Here is a 20,795-nt window from a genome sequence, read left to right on the forward strand (position 1 = left end):
TTATATAAATTCTCTAATTTATTAAATATGATTAATTAATTAATCACATTTATTCTACATCGTGAGGGATACTTCTCAGCATATCGCGACTATCCGGATAATATGAATTCACTGCTTAGAATACCAAGAACCTATTCAGTGAATAGTGTACAATAAACTCTTTCTACCCTACAATGTCCCGATTAAATACAAGGCATGGATCTCATGTCAAGCCTATCTAATTTAATCACTTGCTTACCAATTACTATGCGTAGTTCTATGCAAATTAGAAACTCCTTTCTAATTTCATTCACTCTGGCCAGAGATTCCTGAACTAGCATAAGTGGATCAGTCTTGAACATTCGCTTCCTTCACTGGAAGGGGTAGATCCTTTATTGATCATACACTATCTTCGTGTACAAATTCCTATACCCAGTGGAGCCCTAATAATTGTCCGTGGAGACTAAGAACTAAACCAAAGCATAGTTCAGTGTACACAAGATGACTATGATGACCTCAAGTCTAAGGATACTTGTACAACTATCACTATGTGAACAACTGCTGACACGTGAGTGAACTCCATCAGTTGTTCAGCTGGGCGAGTCATGTTCAGTGAACTTATTCTATAATAAGCACCTACATACTAGCTATAGTGTCACCACACAAATGTCTATGAGAACAGACATCCTTCATAATGAAGCAAACATAGTATGTACCAATTTTTGCGGATTATTAATTACCAGTTAGTAATCCTACGACCAGGAACTATTTAAGTTTAGAGTTATCATCTTTTAGGTCTCACTATTATGATCTCATCATAATCCATAAAAAGCTTTACTCTAAACTATGGTATATCTTATTTAAATACTTAAATAGATAAAGCCCGTAATAAAAACAAAACAAGTCTTTTATTAATATCAATGAAATCAAAACAGATTACATAAAAGTTATTCCTAAATCCTCATACATGATTGGACTTAGGACATATTCCTTTCAATCTCCCACTTGTACTAAAGCCAATCACTCTAGTATCTAATACCCATCTTGTCTTTATGACGATCAAAGTGACTTTCATAAAGTAGCTTTGTGAGTGGGTCTACTATGTTGTTATGTGTGTCAACTCTAATTCAATACAATACAAGAAATGTTACCGCGCTCCCACTAACCCTTTTGTAGACGCATGGTTCATCTTCGTTTTTTGATAAAATCAAACTCTTTGATTGTCTCATCAAAACGAATGTTCCATCTTTCGAGAAGCTTGCTTTAAACCACATATGGTTCGCAGTAGCTTACACACTAGGCTTTCATTTCCCTTGGAAAGAAAACCATCTGGCTATATGCCAGATCTCATAATCGTAGTAAGCAGCAATCGCAAGCAAAATCCGAACTGATTTTAACAGGGCTATAGGTAAAAAGTTTCATTAAAGTCAATCCATTGCCTTTGTTTGAATCCTTTTGCCAAAAGCCTGGCCTTAAAGGTCTCCACCTGGCCATCTTCTATAATCTATCTTTTGTATACCGTATACATAGATTCCATTCCGGATTCATGGCACTATGCCATTTCTCTGAGTCAACACTACTCATAGCCTTATTATAGGTTACAGGGTCGTCATCATCAATGATCGACAACTCATTTCCATTCTCAATGACAAGGCCATAATACCTCTCAGGTTGGCGAGACACTCTCCCTGATCTATGAATGGGCTGTTCCACAAAAGGTTGTTCAGTCAGAATAGGTGTTTCCACTCGATCTGTAGTAGTTTGTGCTTCTTGAACTTCATCAAGTTCAATTTTGCTCCCACCGTTTCCTTCAAGGATAAACTCCTTTTCCAAGAAGGTAGTATGTCTGGAGACAAACACCCGATGATCGGTGCAAAAGTAATACCCTAAAGTCTCTTTAGGATATCCCACAAAACTACATTTTACGGATCGATATTCCAGCTTATCTGGGTCAACTTTCTTGACATAAGCTGGACATCCCCAAATCTTAACATGTTTAAGACTCGGTTTCCTTTCTTTCCATATCTCATACGAAGTTTGAGGAACAGATTTTGGAAGGCACCATATTCAGTAAATATGCTGAGGTTTCCAATGCATAACCCCATAGGAATACTGGAAGATTTGCATAGCTCATCATGGACTGAACTATGTCTAACAAAGTTCGATTTCTCCTTTCAGATACCAATCTGGAGGAGTCCACTGGGAGACTATACCATTTACTTTGAGATAATCTTGAAACACTGCATTAAAGTATTCACCACCTCGATCTGATCGAAGAGTTATAATACTATGTTTGGTTGTTTCTCCACTTCATACTTATATTCTTTGAACTTTTCAAAGGCCTCAGACTTGTGTTTCATCAAACACATATCCGAATCCAGATCTATCATCTATGAAAGTAATGAAGTATGAAAATCCACTCATGGTTTGCTTAGACATTGGTCCACATACATCTGTGTGTACCATTCCTAGCAAATTTGCAGCCCTCTCTCCATGTCTACTAAATGGAGACTGCAGTGCCACAATGAAGTGAGATTTTCATCATCCCTTTTCTTTTATTAGTTTGTTCAATCTGAAGTAAATTATGTCACATTTATACAGACCATTATTTAAAGTACCACGTCCTTAAAGAATATTATCTCTAAGAATAGAACATTCATTATTCTCAATAATAAATGAAAATCCAGCCAAGTCTAACATGGGAATAATATTCCTCACAATCGAGGAAACAAAATAACAATTATTTAAAACAATAGTCTTTCCCATAAGCATATGTAAATGAAATGATTCTACATCTTCAACATCAACTCTTGCTCCATTTCCCATCAATAGAATCACCTCATCTTCCTCAAGAGTCCTACTTCTCCTTGGTCCCTACAACAAATTGCAGATTTGAGAACCACAGGCGGTATCTAATACCCAAGTAGAAATTTGATTTAATGACATATTCACTTCTATCATGAACATACCTGAATCAGAAGCGGCAGTCTCACTACCCTTCTTCTTCTTCAATTCTGCAAGGTAAACCTTGCAGTTCTTCTTCTAGATGCCCCACCTTGTTGTAGTGAAAGCAAACAACTTTGCTCTTGAGGTCTTCAGCTTTTGGTGGAACCAGCATTTTCTCACCTACTTTCTTCTTCTTGGAAGAGTTCCTCTTCCTTTTCTTAGGATTGGAACCTTCACCAATTAGAAGAACAGACTTAGGGGGAAAATTCGATTCCGCAGTCTTCAACATGTTGTGGAGTTCAGGCAGGCTGACATCCAACTTATTCATGTGAAAGTTCACAACAAACTGTGAGAACGAACTCGGAAGCGATTGCAAGATCAAGTCTTGGCTCAGCTCCCCATCCATGGCAAAACCAAGTTGCCCAAGACGTTCAATCAAATTGATCATCTTAAGTACATGGTCATTCACAAATGATCCCTCAGACATCCTACAACCGAACAGCTCCTTCGATATCTCATATCGAGCTGTCCTCCCCACCATATCATACAACTCTTGTAGATGCATTAGGATAGTGTGAGCATCCATATGCTCATGTTGCTTCTGTAGCTCAATGTTCATGGAAGCTAGCATGATGCATTGAGCAACATTTGCATCATCTATCCACTTATAATACATAACATGTTCATCATTATGTGCATCACTAGCAGGTTCAGTAGGCTTAGGTGAGTCAATCACGTATTCCAGCTTCTCAATCCTGAGAACAATTCTCAAGTTTCGAAGCCAGTCAGCATAATTAGGACCAGTCAATTTGTGAGCATCTAGTATTGTAACACCCCCAAATCCGGGGCCGGGGATCCGGGTTGTCACGAGTTCCACTTCCCTTAACAACACCCAATCTTATTAAACAATCAACTACTCTTTACTGTGACCCCATAATATACACACACACACCACAAGTTATAGTCTCAGAGATGAATATCCAAAAATAATCACAAGTCGTTTTATTCCACAATTATATGTCAATACACCTTAAAAGTTTTTGTGGATAATTTACATTTCTTTGCCATTATTACAATTCATAATATACATAAGTCTGGTACATTATTAGTTGAAAACTTAGCCTATTGGTAATTTTTACCTCAGCTACAGCGGCCTCAACGCTTCCAGAAAGCTGCGGAACGTTTCCTATCCGCTTGCGAATTGGGAGCTTGGTCCTATTCATCTTATCTATCTGATGTTGTGTGATGAAAGAAGAAAGCAAGGGTGAGCAGCAAGCCCACCAAAATAATATGTATAATGATTAACAATATATGAGCCTACTCATAATACTCATGAAAGTCTTGGTCAAAAGAAATGAACCAAGTTGATAACTTAATGCGATGAAGTCGCAAAATATTCAGTATATATACATATATACTTTTCAAAATATTGGAAGTCCTCTTCCATGCATAATATACACAAAGTCCCAGTGTATAACTGTATAAAAAATATCGTTGCAAGGTGATCTCATATATCTAACCTTGTCTCAACGTTTTTCTGAAAATCTTTGTCATTCATATGATAATTATTAATTAGATATAAGTTTAAAAGATGAAGTTACCAAATACCCCAATATACTTATATCTTTACCAATACTACTTGAACTACCACCGTTCAAGTTATAATCAGTTTCAAAAGTTCATCACATAGATGAGACTACAAGACAAGATTTGAATAGATTAAATCTTTGAAATATTATTAAAGGAAATGAAGTTATGATATACTTCATTAAGTTCTGATATATATATATCCACATATACATCTTCTTTATACAATTTCCTGAAAACCTCTGTCATGTAAAGTATGAACAGAATTGCAATATCCAATAAATTTGGAAAGGAAAAGAATTTGGCATAAACCAGATATCTTGCTGATCAGGCAAAGATACCCATAAGTAACCTTTTCTACTAGTAGATGGACGAATTCCCCACTGGTCATCACCCTGGTCGTAATAGGACCTTATGCTGGACTGCCACTCAGCCACTTATGCATTTGATGGACTCCCACTGAGCCACTTACACTATCATGGACGCCCACTGAGCCCATGTTGCTTATGCCGACTCAATAGATGGACTTACTTCCCGAACGTTGGGTAAGTAATCAATTCATTTACCAAAACTGCAACCGTGTTGCGAATATAAAATACACCACAGAGCCGGATCCCTCAGGTTTTGAGCGAGTATTTAAATCCCCTTAAAAAGGAAGATCTTAAATATAAAAATGAGTTTTGGGATCCGCTCTAACTTTTAAAAATCATTTTGAAGACTCGAAAACACTTTATAGAGTGTTTGGAGTAAAGCTGATTTAATGAAGTAAATCAGTCCCCAGAATATTTAGAAAATGACTGAATATTATTATTTAAATAATATTCCCATAAAGAATAATCTTTATAAAAATAATTGAAGTAGAAGTATTAAAACTTATACTTGAAACGAGTATTAAATAACCAAAGATATACTTATATGAAAGTACTATCTTTATTTGAATAATCGAAAATAAGTTTGATTATTTACACCCTATTCTTTAATAAAATAAAGAACAAATCTCAGCCAATAATCGGAGTCATAGATCCTCAAATGAATATTCAAAAATATTCATTAAATAATATAAACTGAGTCATAAGCCCTCGGAGGAATATTCAAGTAATATTCATTAAATAAAATAAAGTGAGTCATACATCCTCAATTGAATATTCAAATAATATTCATTTAATATAAAGGAGTCATACGCCTTCGAATAATATTCGAAATAATATTCAATAATAAAATAAAGTTAAAGTTATCGAATAAACCTTATTCGATTAATAATTTTGAAAACTATGACCATATATATATATATAAGTATATATATATATATATATTTATATCCATATATACAAAATCTACTCGGGATCCTCGACTCCCGGTTTTAGAAAATATTTCCACCTTTGGGTCCCTATACTAAGGGTATATGCAAATTACCGCTATCCTCTAGCATAGGTATTATCAACAATTATATATGGAAAGAATACGAAACAGGCATGCATATATATATACTATAGCATCATGCTTCAATATATAACAACATTTGCTAATTAACCAACATGCATCTATCGCAAGATAATGCAAATACATATACTCATCACCACAACAGTTATAACGGGTAGAAAACTTGCCTGAGCGACTTGGGGTGATAAAAGGCTCGGGACGAGTCTGGTAACCTATAAACAACAAGCAAGTTGGAATTAAACCAAAGTCACTTGTAAATCTATACTTTAACTAACTTAGACTCTAACGCTTATTTTGCGCTTACTGATTCGCTTAAGTCACTCGAGTACCCTCGGCTCCATCATTTTTAATAATTTAACCTTTACGAGTTTTAAGACGATTCCTTCGCGAGTGTCTTACCCACTGCCTAACACACTTACCATAAATGTTTCATACATTAATTAACCCTTTTTGGTCTTTAACCTATGTTTCAAAGTAAGGCGAGGGGAAAAGTTTCGTTCGCGAAACGCCGTTACTTGAAACGGTCGTTTCTCCTAAACCGTGCATCGGAATCGAACGAACTATATATCAAAACGAAGCTCGTAACATGAGCTATCTAAACATGGCAATGGTCATAATCTAGCAGGGGGTTCTCGGGTCCTAATGTTATGCACAAAAAAAGTCTAAAGAAAATCGGACGTTACGACGGCTATGTTTACGCGATTTCCCAATTTTAAACCATTCAAAACCAACCACAAACCAACCTCAAATCCAACATACAACCAACATCCATCCTTACCACATCATAACAACCCCAACCAATTCAATTTTAACATTCATACTTATGTCTAAGCTTAACTTTAACCATTCTTAAGTTCTTTTAATCAAAACAACAACATTTACCATTCCAATTCAATACCATTTCAAATCCCAAACTCTAAATCACACATCAGGCTACAATATCACCCTACTAATCAAAATCATCTTATAATACATAGGAATCTAGGGTTTGGAGATGATATACCTTCCTTTGAGAGTGGAGAATCAAGAGAATGGCTTGGAATCACCCTTAAAGTCCTTATCCAAGCTTAATCTAAACAAAACTTCAAGAACACAAATTTTAATTCTTGAAAAACACTATTCACCATCTTCTTTCATGATTTATAGAAAAAGATTGGCTTGGAATTAGAAGCTTAAACTTATAGGAAGTATGTAACTATCCATGGGGAAGCTTAGATAATTACCTTGCTAAATAGTAAGTGGTGGAGCTTGGATCTTCAATTTTTAAGGAAAGAAGCCGAGAGCATGAAGAAGAAGAAGAGAGATTTTTGTGTTTTGTTTGGTGAAATGAAATGTTTTGGCTTGGTTGGTTGATTTTTGTGTTGTTTTTGGTTAATTACTTAATTAACCTTGATTTTGTGTGGTTATAATTCAACCACACTTCCTTCCCTTCTATGTCATGCTTGTGTCATCCTCATGATGTCATCCTCCCCTCCTTGTCCTCTTCTCATTGGTTGGGTGACATCATCCTCTCTAATCCCTTTGATTAACTTCCTAATTGTTTGCCTAATGACTGCTGATCTGTTATACGGTTCGCTTAACTTTCGTTTTCGTTTATCGTTTGAGGGATCATACCCGGGATCTTATTACTTAGGTTCCCTTAACCTTTCTCAATACATTATATTCCTTTTTATGATCCTCTATTATAATCCTTTAATTTAAATCCTTTTTATCCTGTTACCTTATACTCAACTCTCTCCGTATCTAGTGTATTTCCGGGAAAAATCAAAGTGTTCGGATTTGGATTCTGACGATCTTTACACACACTTATATCCCATATAAAGTACTAATAAAATCTCAGAATATCCATATCAGAACCCCTACATAGTGTGGCATGAAAAGTTTTCTCATTCAGCAAAAACACTATTCATAAGGGTTTCAAAAATTTCCCAAAAATTGGGGTTATTACAGTCTCCCCTCCTTGAAAGGATTCCGTCCCGGAATCAGATAGAAATGAATAGGGATACCTTCTTAGTATTGCACTTTCTAACTCTCAAGTCAATTTTCCCACATTGTGGTTCTACCATCAAACTCTTACTAGTTTGATAACCCTTCTCCTAAGCACTCATTCCTTCTTAATCTATACCCTTCCTGGTTGCTCCATATAGGTTACGTCTGGTTGCATGTCTATGCGCTCATATGCCCCTATTTATCTGGCATCCGAATTACACTTCCTTAACATTGATACGTGAAACACGTTATGACTTGCTACATGTTCTGGGGTAAGGCTATCTCATATGCTAACTTCCCAAACGTCTTTATATATCCAAGGGTCCAACAAATTGTAGACTTAGCTTTCCTTTCTTTCCGAATCTCATTAATTCTTTTCAAGGGAATACTTTTAACAATACAAGGTTGCCTCCTTCCTATTCTTTGTCCTTTCGTGTCAAATCAACATACTTTTTATGTCCATCTTGGGCTACTACCAGCCGTCCTTTGATTAGATCTATTATATCCTTGGTCCTTTGGACCACTACTGGTCTGAGCATCTTGCGCTCTACAACTTCATCCTAACATAAGGGAGATCGACATTATCTTCCCTCAAGGATCTCATAAGGTGACATCTCGATAATGACATATGATCTATTATCGTAAGAAACTCAATCCGTGTTAAGTGATCATTCCAATTTCTTTCAAGTCTATTGCACAGACTCTCATTATAACTTTTAGCATTAGAGCTTTTGCTTCTCAATACCCATTCTTTTCCAGTTCGTAATCGCTATCACCTTCTGTTCCTAATATTATACTGGTTATACTTTTGCTCGTTAGCGTTCTATAACCTTTTAATAACCACGTCAACCTTAGTATCACGAATGTGTTCCCATTCTAAATACTATCACAATTTTATTATCCTTTTTCAGCTGTTTCTATTTCCCAAAGTTTGATCAGTCATATAGAAGTAAAGGAATTTGTTGAGAGATCACTATGATCATGAACACTTGTTATATCGCATAGTTAGTACAGAAGGTGGCCAGCCTTTAGTACTTGACAAGCAATTAAACAATAGATGGTATCCTACTAGGCTTCTATCACACAGATAGATAGTCATTCGGCAATACCTCCCCTTCTGGAAGGGTTGTTCTTCTCAGCTTACATGAAATGAAAAGAAGAGAAAAGAACAAATTGAAGAGAATTGTATATATATGAAAAAATATATACTGCCACAAAATATCTGGCTTGGAACCTACCTCTGAACTATAGAGGTTTGTCATAGGAGAACAAAACATATGAGTATTTATATCAACATCAAGTATTATAGCATCGTATATCACATGCCTAAATATTTTTGCTATTCCGTCCATCATTCTATGGACCCAGGCTCTTCCTTGAGCTTATACACAATCACCTTTGAAACTCCCTCGATATCGAAAATCGAACCTGGGATCTCATTCTAGACATCACCGTTACTAAAATTCTATGCTTGCACTACAACCTTCCTCGTATAATAATACGACTCTCTATTGATAAGAAAGAATAATTATTCACTAGGTAGATACTCTACTTAATTAGTCTATCAATGATAACTTATACACTACCACGACCCGATTAGTGGTACTCAATCTCAACACCCATTCCAATACAACTCTCACGGTTGTATTCAGCTCAATACTCGCAGAATCATTGCTGCCTTACTATGGTCCACCACTGACCTACTGTAGTCATTCATTTTCCATGAAGTCTTAATATCTAACCATACGGAGTCCATACATGTCGTATCAAATCATTCTAAGGAGGTAACATAATCACCATTCCTGATTCATGAAGAACACTCCTGATCCTGACATACATACATGACATGAAGCAGATAAAATTGCAGAAGAGTTTCAATCAAAGCAACGATAGCAGGTTAATATCATTCTAAATCATATGCCTTAAATAGAAGACTTACTCAAAGGTTCGTCTAGTCCTTTTTGAAACATGGTCCTGGCTTATCTCAAGATAGGACCTTCTAAGATAGATAGCCCGTTCATGGCGATTACACGAATTAAACCTTTACCAACTACTATTACGGTTGGGTATTGCACAGTCATCAGAAGGAATGTCAATCTTCCAAACCATAATACAACCTTCACAGTTTTAACCATCATCACTGTATTCTTTTGGCACAAGCGCCTATAATTATCCTCTTACCTTTAAAGTGTCGGCCACCTCTTTGGCCTTTCCTGATAGTAAAATTTCCTTACAGTTAATGTCATTTTAACCACCTCCAAATAAATTTTCTACCTCATTTCAATCACAGCTTATGTGAAAATGCTTTCCTTAAAATCTGATGAGTAAAAAAAAATCACCATTTTTCCATGAGTTATTGCCTCAGTCTTTAGAGGTTAATCACTGTCACGACTGACTCTCAATCATACTTAGAACATCTTTTATCTTAAGTCCTAATTGCCCTGAACAATTTCGACCATTACTGGTTCGATCCATACTTTCTTGTGGTTCAACACGTGCCCCACTTGGCATTATTATAATTACGTCATATTTCCTTTATCCACATTTCCATTCTTGAGAATTTTGAATATTACCTTTTTCCTTATAAAACCTCTAAGGTTATCCTTCAATCGTTCCTCCTGTATTCCCTAGATACAGGGCATATCACAATACCATTTACTAATACTAGAACCATTGTCTATATACTTCTGAAAAATTTCTCCACTGATTCTTAAAGGTTGTTGTTACCTTAACCCTTTCCAAATCATACTGTCAAAACTCATACTGTCCCTATTAAGGGTGACATGCCAACCTTTATGCAGTCCCCTAGGATTCATTTTAAGTTACCAATGTTCTATCCTTAATTCCACCTTTAAAAGGTACCTGCATCCTTCCATGGATAAATCAAGTCATATATCCTTGATAGATTATCTTATTCATCATTCCCACCTCGATAGTCTATACCTAACTTCATAATAGCATCCTTATTCAAATTGAGGTCAATCCATATGGCCTCCAAAAGATAACAATGGTCATCCGCTTTTCTTTCCTGATTTGGTAATGATAACATGGATGTTCTGGAAGATATTGGTCATGTTCAACGTGAACTTCTTCTTAATAATTCCTTATTTACTTTTGTTGTTTATCTCAACAGTCACCTCAATGTTGGGATATCTCTCATATCTGGCGTCTCCCTTTCTGAGTATCGAGCCACCGGTCTTACATTTCACATTTTTGAAGGTCACTTCCTTCATCCAATTTTCCTACTTTCTTACTTTCTTGTCTCTTTAGTCTATCCGCGTCTTATTATTTATCCTTCGAACTATCTAAAGGTTTCCTTGAATCCTCCCAATCTTAAAGGGGATAAAATGTACATAACTCGTATGCCTTCAACCATCAACTTTAACTCATGGTGAATCACCCTCATACCAATGATTACATACTTTTCTATGTCTATTGCTACGAGTCTTTAGGGTTTCCTCATACCCAACTCCCTTATCATACCTCAAACTCTATTGCCTTTATATTCCTTTCCACTCCAGTTTCTTTTTATTTTCCTTTCTCTTATCATTATTTCATGAACTAACACAACATAAGTATTGATTCCAAACATCCCGTCATTCTGGATTCGTGTCCTCAGAACGAATCTTGATAACTTTTACAACTTAGATTCATAATTCATCATACTCATCCACTTTTGTTCTAGCTCCAAAGCTTTTACACTATCTCCTTATCTTTGGGAATTACTTTCCCGAAAACAATTGACTGAACTTAAATCAGTTTATTCTAACCTCTGGCTCCGTGCCTTTCTTGGTCTTTCACCAGCGGGTGGTCTCTCTCTTAGGAGGGTAAGTGACAAAAACAGTCTTTTGTGGTTCGTCAATCATTTAGAATCTCAAATGATTCCTATATTTCCTTTAGCCAGGCTCTTGCCTCGACTGGGTCAGCTTGTTCCTTAGAACTCTAAGAGTTTAGCGACTTAAAGGTCATGAAAGAATTTCCTACCGCATTGTTTCCTCAAGGTGGTGGGTGGGGATAATAGTCTAAGTTCTTTTTAGACAGGTCCATAAATTGCCGTATAGGAGTACCGTCTCGGGTCTCCTTTCCTTACTCGACTTTCTGTTTCCTTAGTATGAAATGTTTCATCCTTCTCCCATACTTGGGGTTATCTTATACGTTAAAATCCTCATTTTCCACTTCATTATGTTATGGGTTCATTATATCTTGATGGCGACCTCCCTGACTATCACGTTCAGGTTTTGCTCTAAATCATATTCCTCAAACTAGCTTTCATTTAAGATCTCATCTTTTAAGCTCTTGAACATTTGGAACCCAAATTCTGTAGGAATACCTCATTATTCCTTTCTCATCTTTCTCGGTATTAATCTTTTATCTAATTGTTGGCTCTTTGCCTTCCTTCATCACTTTTTCTGGCACAATATGTTCTCTTCCGATAATTCAGACTGTATTGCAATCTCAAACATCTTTTCAGGTACCGGCTCCGGTTACCTTCACTTCTATTTCCATTTTCTCAAAATCTCTTATAAACTCTCTCAAAGACATGATCATCTTGAGTCTCTCCTTTTTACTAAGGGCATCAGCCACCACATTGGCTTTCCCCCGAATGATAAAGAATCTTATAATCGTAATCCTTGATTAGCTCTAACCACCTTCTCTGGCGCATGTTGAGCTCTTTCTACGCGAAAATGCACTAGAGCACTTATGGCTTGTGTAAATCTCGCACTTCTCTCAATACAAGTAGTGCTTCCAATCTTTAGGGCAAAACTATTGCCACGAGCCTAAGCTCATGGATGGGGATATCGAATTTTATATTCCCTTAATTGTCTTGACGCAGACGCGATTATCTTGCTGTGCTATATAAGAAGCACCCTAATTCCTTATGCGAAGCGTCACTTACAAATCACAAAATCTCCTTTTCCATCCGGCAACGCCAGCATAGGGGCCGTCACCAACCTTTGCTTCAGTTCTTGAAAGCTGTTCTCGCATTTCTCTGTCTATTCGAACTTCTCAGTCTTATGAGTAAGCCACGTTAAAGGGGGCTACTATCTTTACAAACTTGAACGAACCTCCGGTAGTGATCGACCAATCCTGCCTCTGGTAGTCGACCTAACCATGGTCATCAATTCATCGGTGGTCCTTTATTCATTCTTGTCAGGATCCTCCATGGGATCCTCCTCAGCAACTATCCCTTCTAGGACAACATCCTCAATATCAACATCATCCGGTCCTGCGTTAGGACGCTCTATCGGATCCACACTCCGATCTCCAATTAGTAATAAAACATCATCGCGTTGTTGCTCCTCAACCTCAGGGTTCGGAGTCCCGCTACCATATACGATAACGAACTACGCTCCTATCACGATATTTATAAGGGTTCCCATAAGGGTTTTAACTGTCAGTACTACGTTAGGTAGCCCGACTATGAACTTGGCAAGAGTTCTTATTATCTTTGTGAACTTATTATCTTAACGTCACTTCATCTCTGAGGTTTATAACGCTTGGCTCTGATACCATTTCCGTAACACCCCCAAATCCGGGGTCGGGGATCCGGGTTGTCACGAGTTCCACTTCCCTTAACAACACCCAATCTTATTAAACAATCAACTACTCCTTACTGTGACCCCACAATACACACACACACACCACAAGTTATAGTCTCAGAGATGAATATCCAAAAATAATCACAAGTCGTTTTATTCCACAATTATATGTCAATACACCTTAAAAGGTTTTCTGGATAATTTACATTTATTTGCCATTATTACAATTCATAATATACATAAGTCTGGTACATTATTAGTTGAAAACTTAGCCTATTGGTAATTTCTACCTCAGCTACAGCGGCCTCAACGCTTCCAGAAAGCTGCGGAACGTTTCCTATCCGCTTGCGAATTGGGAGCTTGGTCCTGTTCATCTTATCTATCTGATGTTGTGTGATGAAAGAAGAAAGCAAGGGTGAGCAGCAAGCCCACCAAAATAATATGTATAATGATTAACAATATATGAGCCTACTCATAATACTCATGAAAGTCTTGGTTAAAAGAAATGAACCAAGTTGATAACTTAATGCGATGAAGTCGCAAAATATTCAGTATATATACATATATACTTTTCAAAATATTGGAAGTCCTCTTCCATGCATAATATACACAAAGTCCCAGTGTATAACTGTATAAAAAATATCGTTGCAAGGTGATCTCATATATCTAACCTTGTCTCAACGTTTTTCTGAAAATCTTTGTCATTCATAAGACAATTATTAATTAGATATAAGTTTAAAAGATGAAGTTACCAAATACCCCAATATACTTATATCTTTCCCAATACTACTTGAACTACCACCGTTCAAGTTATAATCAGTTTCAAAAGTTCATCACATAGATGAGACTACAGGACAAGATTTGAATAGATTAAATCTTTGAAATATTATTAAAGGAAATAAAGTTATGATATACTTCATTAAGTTCTGATATATATATATATATATATATATATATATCCACATATACATCTTCTTTATACAATTTCCTGAAAACCTCTGTCATGTAAAGTATGAACAGAATTGCAATATCCAATAAATTTGGAAAGGAAAAGAATTTGGCATAAACCAGATATCTTGCTGATCAGGCAAAGATACCCATAAGTAACCTTTTCTACTAGTAGATGGACGAATTCCCCACTGGTCATCACCCTGGTCGTAATAGGACCTTATGCTGGACTGCCACTCAGCCACTTATGCATTTGATTGACTCCCACTGAGCCACTTACACTATCATGGACGCCCACTGAGCCCATGTTGCTTATGCCGACTCAATAGATGGACTTACTTCCCGAACGTTGGGTAAGTAATCAATTCATTTACCAAAACTGCAACCGTGTTGCGAATATAAAATACACCATAGAGCCGGATCCCTCAGGTTTTGAGCGAGTATTTAAATCCCCTTAAAAAGGAAGATCTTGGATATAAAAATGAGTTTTGGGATCCGCTCTAACTTTTAAAAATCATTTTGAAGACTCGAAAACACTTTATAGAGTGTTTGGAGTAAAGCTGATTTAATGAAGTAAATCAGTCCCCAGAATATTTAGAAAATGACTGAATATTATTATTTAAATAATATTCCCATAAAGAATAATCTTTATAAAAATAATTGAAGTAGAAGTATTAAAACTTATATTTGAAACGAGTATTAAATAACCAAAGATATACTTATATGAAAGTACTATCTTTATTTGAATAATCGAAAATAAGTTTGATTATTTACACCCTATTCTTTAATAAAATAAAGAACAAATCTCAGCCAATAATCGGAGTCTTAGATCCTCAAATGAATATTCAAAAATATTCATTAAATAATATAAACTGAGTCATAAGCCCTCAGAGGAATATTCAAGTAATATTCATTAAATAAAATAAAGTGAGTCATACATCCTCAATTGAATATTCAAATAATATTCATTTAATATAAAGGAGTCATACGCCTTCGAATAATATTCGAAATAATATTCAATAATAAAATAGAGTTAAAGTTATCGAATAAACCTTATTCGATTAATAGTTTTGAAAACTATGACCATATATATATATAAGTATATATATATATATATTTATATCTATATATACAAAATCTACTCGGGATCCTCGACTCCCGGTTTTAGAAAATATTTCCACCTTTGGGTCCCTATACTAAGGGTATATGCAAATTACCGCTATCCTCTAGCATAGGTATTATCAACAATTATATATGGAAAGAATACGAAACAGGCATGCATATATATATACTATAGTAGCATGCTTCAATATATAACAACATTTGCTAATTAACCAACATGCATCTATCGCAAGATAATGCAAATACATATACTCATCACCACAAAAGTTATAACGGGTAGAAAACTTGCCTGAGCGACTTGGGGTGATAAAAGGCTCGGGACGAGTCTGGTAACCTATAAACAACAAGCAAGTTGGAATTAAACCAAAGTCACTTGTAAATCTATACTTTAACTAACTTAGACTCTAACGCTTGTTTTGCGCTTACTGATTCGCTTAAGTCACTCGAGTACCCTCGGCTCCATCATTTTTAATAATTTAACCTTTATGAGTTTTAAGACGATTCCTTCGCGAGTGTCTTACCCACTGCCTAACACACTTACCATAAATGTTTCATACATTAATTAACCCTTTTTGGTCTTTAACCTATATTTCAAAGTAAGGCGAGGGGAAAAGTTTCGTTCACGAAACACCGTTACTTGAAACGGTCGTTTCTCCTAAACCGTGCATCGGAATCGAACGAACTACATATCAAAACGAAGCTCGTAACATGAGCTATCTAAAAATGGCAATGGTCATAATCTAGCAGGGGGTTCTCGGGTCCTAATGTTATGCACAAAAATAGTCTAAAGAAAATTGGACGTTACGACGGCTATGTTTACGCGATTTCCCAATTTTAAACCATTCAAAACCAACCACAAACCAACCTCAAATCCAACATACAACCAACATCCATCCTTACCAAATCATAACAACCCCAACCAATTCAATTTTAACATTCATACTTATGTCTAAGCTTAACTTTAACCATTCTTAAGTTCTTTTAATCAAAACAACAATATTTACCATTCCAATTCAATACCATTTCAAATCCCAAACTCTAAATCACACATCAAGCTACAATATCACTCTACTAATCAAAATCATCTTATAATACATAGGAATCTAGGGTTTGGAGATGATATACCTTCCTTGGAGAGTGGAGAATCAAGAGAATGGCTTGGAATCACCCTTAAAGTCCTTATCCAAGCTTAATCTAAACAAAACTTCAAGAACACAAATTTTAATTCTTGAAAAACACTATTCACCATCTTCTTTCATGATTTATAGAAAAAGATTGGCTTGGAATTAGAAGCTTAAACTTATAGGAAGTATGTAACTATCCATGGGGAAGCTTAGATAATTACCTTGCTAAATAGTAAGTGGTGGAGCTTGGATCTTCAATTTTTAAGGAAAGAAGCCGAGAGCATGAAGAAGAAGAAGAGAGATTTTTGTGTTTTGTTTGGTGAAATGAAATGTTTTGGCTTGGTTGGTTGATTTTTGTGTTGTTTTTGGTTAATTACTTAATTAACCTTGATTTTGTGTGGTTATAATTCAACCACACTTCCTTCCCTTCTATGTCATGCTTATGTCATCCTCATGATGTCATCCTCCCCTCTTGTCCTCTTCTCATTGGTTGGGTGACATCATCCTCTCTAATCCCTTTGATTAACTTCCTAATTGTTTGCCTAATGACCGCTGATCTGTTATACGGTTCGCTTAATTTTCGTTTTTGTTTATCGTTTGAGGGATCATACCCGGGATCTCATTACTTAGGTTCCCTTAACCTTTCTCAATACATTATATTCCTTTTTATGATCCTCTATTATAATCCTTTAATTTAAATCCTTTTTATCCTGTTACCTTATACTCAACTCTCTCCGTATCTAGTGTATTTCCGGGAAAAATCAAAGTGTTCGGATTTGGATTCTGACGATCTTTACATACACTTATATCCCATATAAAGTACTAATAAAATATCAGAATATCCATATCAGAACCCCTACATAGTGTGGCTTGAAAAGTTTTCTCATTCAGCAAAAACACTATTCATAAGGGTTTCAAAAATTTCCCAAAAATTGGGGTTATTACAAGTATGCTCCTGAGTGATAGTGCAGAAGACATAACAGTACAAAGTAAATCTGTAAATGATAAACACATAACAACACTTAGCAAATATTCGATTTCATTTCAAAACACTATATGAATCGGGTCTTTATTCATAAGTGGCTCCCACTAGTTTATCTAATTTATTCAACCCCCTACGTGAAAAATTAAGCATTCATAATGCTAGTGGGAATAGGGATCCTATATTTCATTACACAACCCCGGCTGTAGTACGAACCGCCATGTAATGTTCAATAGGCAGACAACTCTTGTCAATTACATCTTATGTTATTCCCTAATCAAACTTTAGCCTCTTGAATAATTGAGTCTCGGCTGTGGCACGACAAACTCAATATTCTAAGTCAAGTCTAACCCAACATTCCGTACAGTTGAATCAGTCCCCAAAGGCCCACGGCTGTAGCATGTACCGACCTTTAGATTCTTATTCAATGTACACATCTCTATGTAATAGACAAGTATTTCTTATTTCGAAATCAAAGCCCTCGGCTGTAGCACGAACCGACAATGATTCAAAAATAAGAACTACTTTCTATCATGTTGGAAGGCTATGACCGACACAAGCCCGTTGTATCATTGGCCAATTACTACTTGATATTATTTAATTTTAGAGGGATTATATTACGTTACAATCATAATCATATTATAAAGAGATTCTTCCTTTTAAATTAAATATTTCAAATTAATAATCAATAATCAGATGATTCCCAGATCGGGTGGAGCATTGTCAAGAGGCGTCACTTAATAACCCTTTCTTACAGATAGAAATCTGTTGTTGACAGAATCATCCTTTCTCTCATATCAAAAATTCATATTCAATTACGTGTTTCACAAACACAAGAATCTCATGATTGTATTCATAATATTGTTATTAAGGCTATGAAACAATTTCACTATACTAGGTTGTTTAACAAACGCCTTATGTTCATTTAAGTTCACCTAAATCTATCATCGCATGATAAACTAAGCATATATCACATATATAAACATGAATAAACATCAAGGTAGGCATGTTACATCATCTAGCACATTAGTCTAAGCATTATACATCTCTATGTATCACATGAAGCATTTAAAAGCAATTAAAAACAGTTAAAAATAGCTTTAAAACACTTTCAGAAATATAAACAGTTCAAAACTTTCATATAAACTAAAATTGATCACTCCATTAGATCCGTCTCGGAAAAATGAATCCAACGGTATATTGCACGCCCAAAACGGAGTAACGAAACTCCCAGAAAATCAATTTTAATGTAAACAGTCGGGCTGTAACGCATTACAGGAACGCGTTACAAACCCTGTAACGCATTCCGGTGATGCGTTACAACCCTTTTAACCAATTAAAAGGTGTAACGCATTCCGTGAATGCGCCACAGGGTGTAACGCATTCCCGGAATGCGCGACACCCTTATTTTTTTTTAAAGCAGCCGCCGCCGCCCATGGAATTCCGTGCCACCAGACATGAGTCTTCTCTTCCGTGCATTCAACAGATGTACAACAGACAACAGATGCAGTACAGATATATATACATACTTACAATCAATTTATATATATATGATTTATTTAATTATAAATTTAATTGTAAGAACTTCAAAAATTCATAATAAAAAATCTATACATCATAAAATTATGAAAAAAATACCCAGACGATCTACAACACTTTTAGAACCCAGATCAACATTCAAAATTATTCTGAGAAATGATTTCTCATCAGACAAAATTAATCCATGATATAACTTGTAAAAATCATAATTAATTCATACAATCACATAAAATTCTGAAATTTTTACCACAGATCTATATGCATACAACCTATGCTCTGATACCAATGTTGGATTTTAATCGCAGCGGGGACATGGCAAAACACTTTTACACACATAAAATCCAAATAAAAGCATATAAATCGTGGTAAAAACATAGGGATCGAATCTAACCTTTAAAATAATTCGGAGACAACGATCATAGATCCTTAGCAGTTGCTCCTCAAGTGTGAAGCACTCCACCGGTATCCACCAAGAAAACGATGTTAAGGAGGAGGAAGGAGGTGGAGAGAATTGGGTTTTCCAAACTTTTTGGGTTTTTGGGGTTCAGATAAAAATAGGGTCTATAATAGTATATTTATAGGCAAAATTTTCAGCTGAAATTTTCCCATAAATATTATTATTATTATCCCATTTATTATTCTCATTAATAATTAAAACACCTTTTAATTATTAATCCTTTTTTCTAAACACTTTAGAAATAATTCTCTCTCTTGATTTAATTTCTAAAAAATTAAATCCTTAATTAATAATATTAAGAACTTTTCTTAATTAATTTATAATCGATTAAATCTCATTTAATCAATTATTAAATTTACCAATTAATTATTTATTTCACAAATAAATAATTATTAGCCATTATTAATTAATTCCTCTACCATTAAATCATTTTCTTTTTATGGTGTGACCCTGTAGGTTCAATATTAAGCCGGTAGTAGAAATAAATAATAATAAAACTATTTTATCATTATTTATATAAATTCTCTAATTTATTAAATATGATTAATTAATTAATCACATTTATTCTACATCGTGAGGGATACTTCTCAGCATATCGCGACTATCCGGATAATATGAATTCACTGCTTAGAATACCAAGAACCTATTCAGTGAATAGTTACCGTATAATAAACTCTTTCTACCCTACAATGTCCCGATTAAATACAAGGCATGGATCTCGTGTCAAGCCTATCTAATTTAATCACTTGCTTACCAATTACTATGCGTAGTTCTATGCAAATTAGAAACTCCTTTCTAATTTCATTCACTCTGGCCAGAGATTCCTGAACTGGCATAAGTGGATTAGCCTTGAACATTCGCTTCCTTCACTGGAAGGGGTAGATCCTTTATTGATCATACACTATCTTCGTGTACAAATTCCTATACCCAGTACAGCCCTAATAATTATCCCTGGAGACTAAGAACTAAACCAAAGCATAGTTCAGTGTACACAAGATGACTATGATGACCTCAAGTCTAAGGATACTTGTACAACTATCACTATGTGAACAACTGCTGACACGTGAGTGAACTCCATCAGTTGTTCAGCTGGGCGAGTCATGTTCAGTGAACTTATTCTATAATAAGCACCTACATACTAG

Source organism: Apium graveolens, chromosome 6, assembly GCF_009905375.1.
Source record: "Apium graveolens cultivar Ventura chromosome 6, ASM990537v1, whole genome shotgun sequence".
In the NCBI taxonomy this organism is placed as follows: domain Eukaryota; kingdom Viridiplantae; phylum Streptophyta; class Magnoliopsida; order Apiales; family Apiaceae; genus Apium; species Apium graveolens.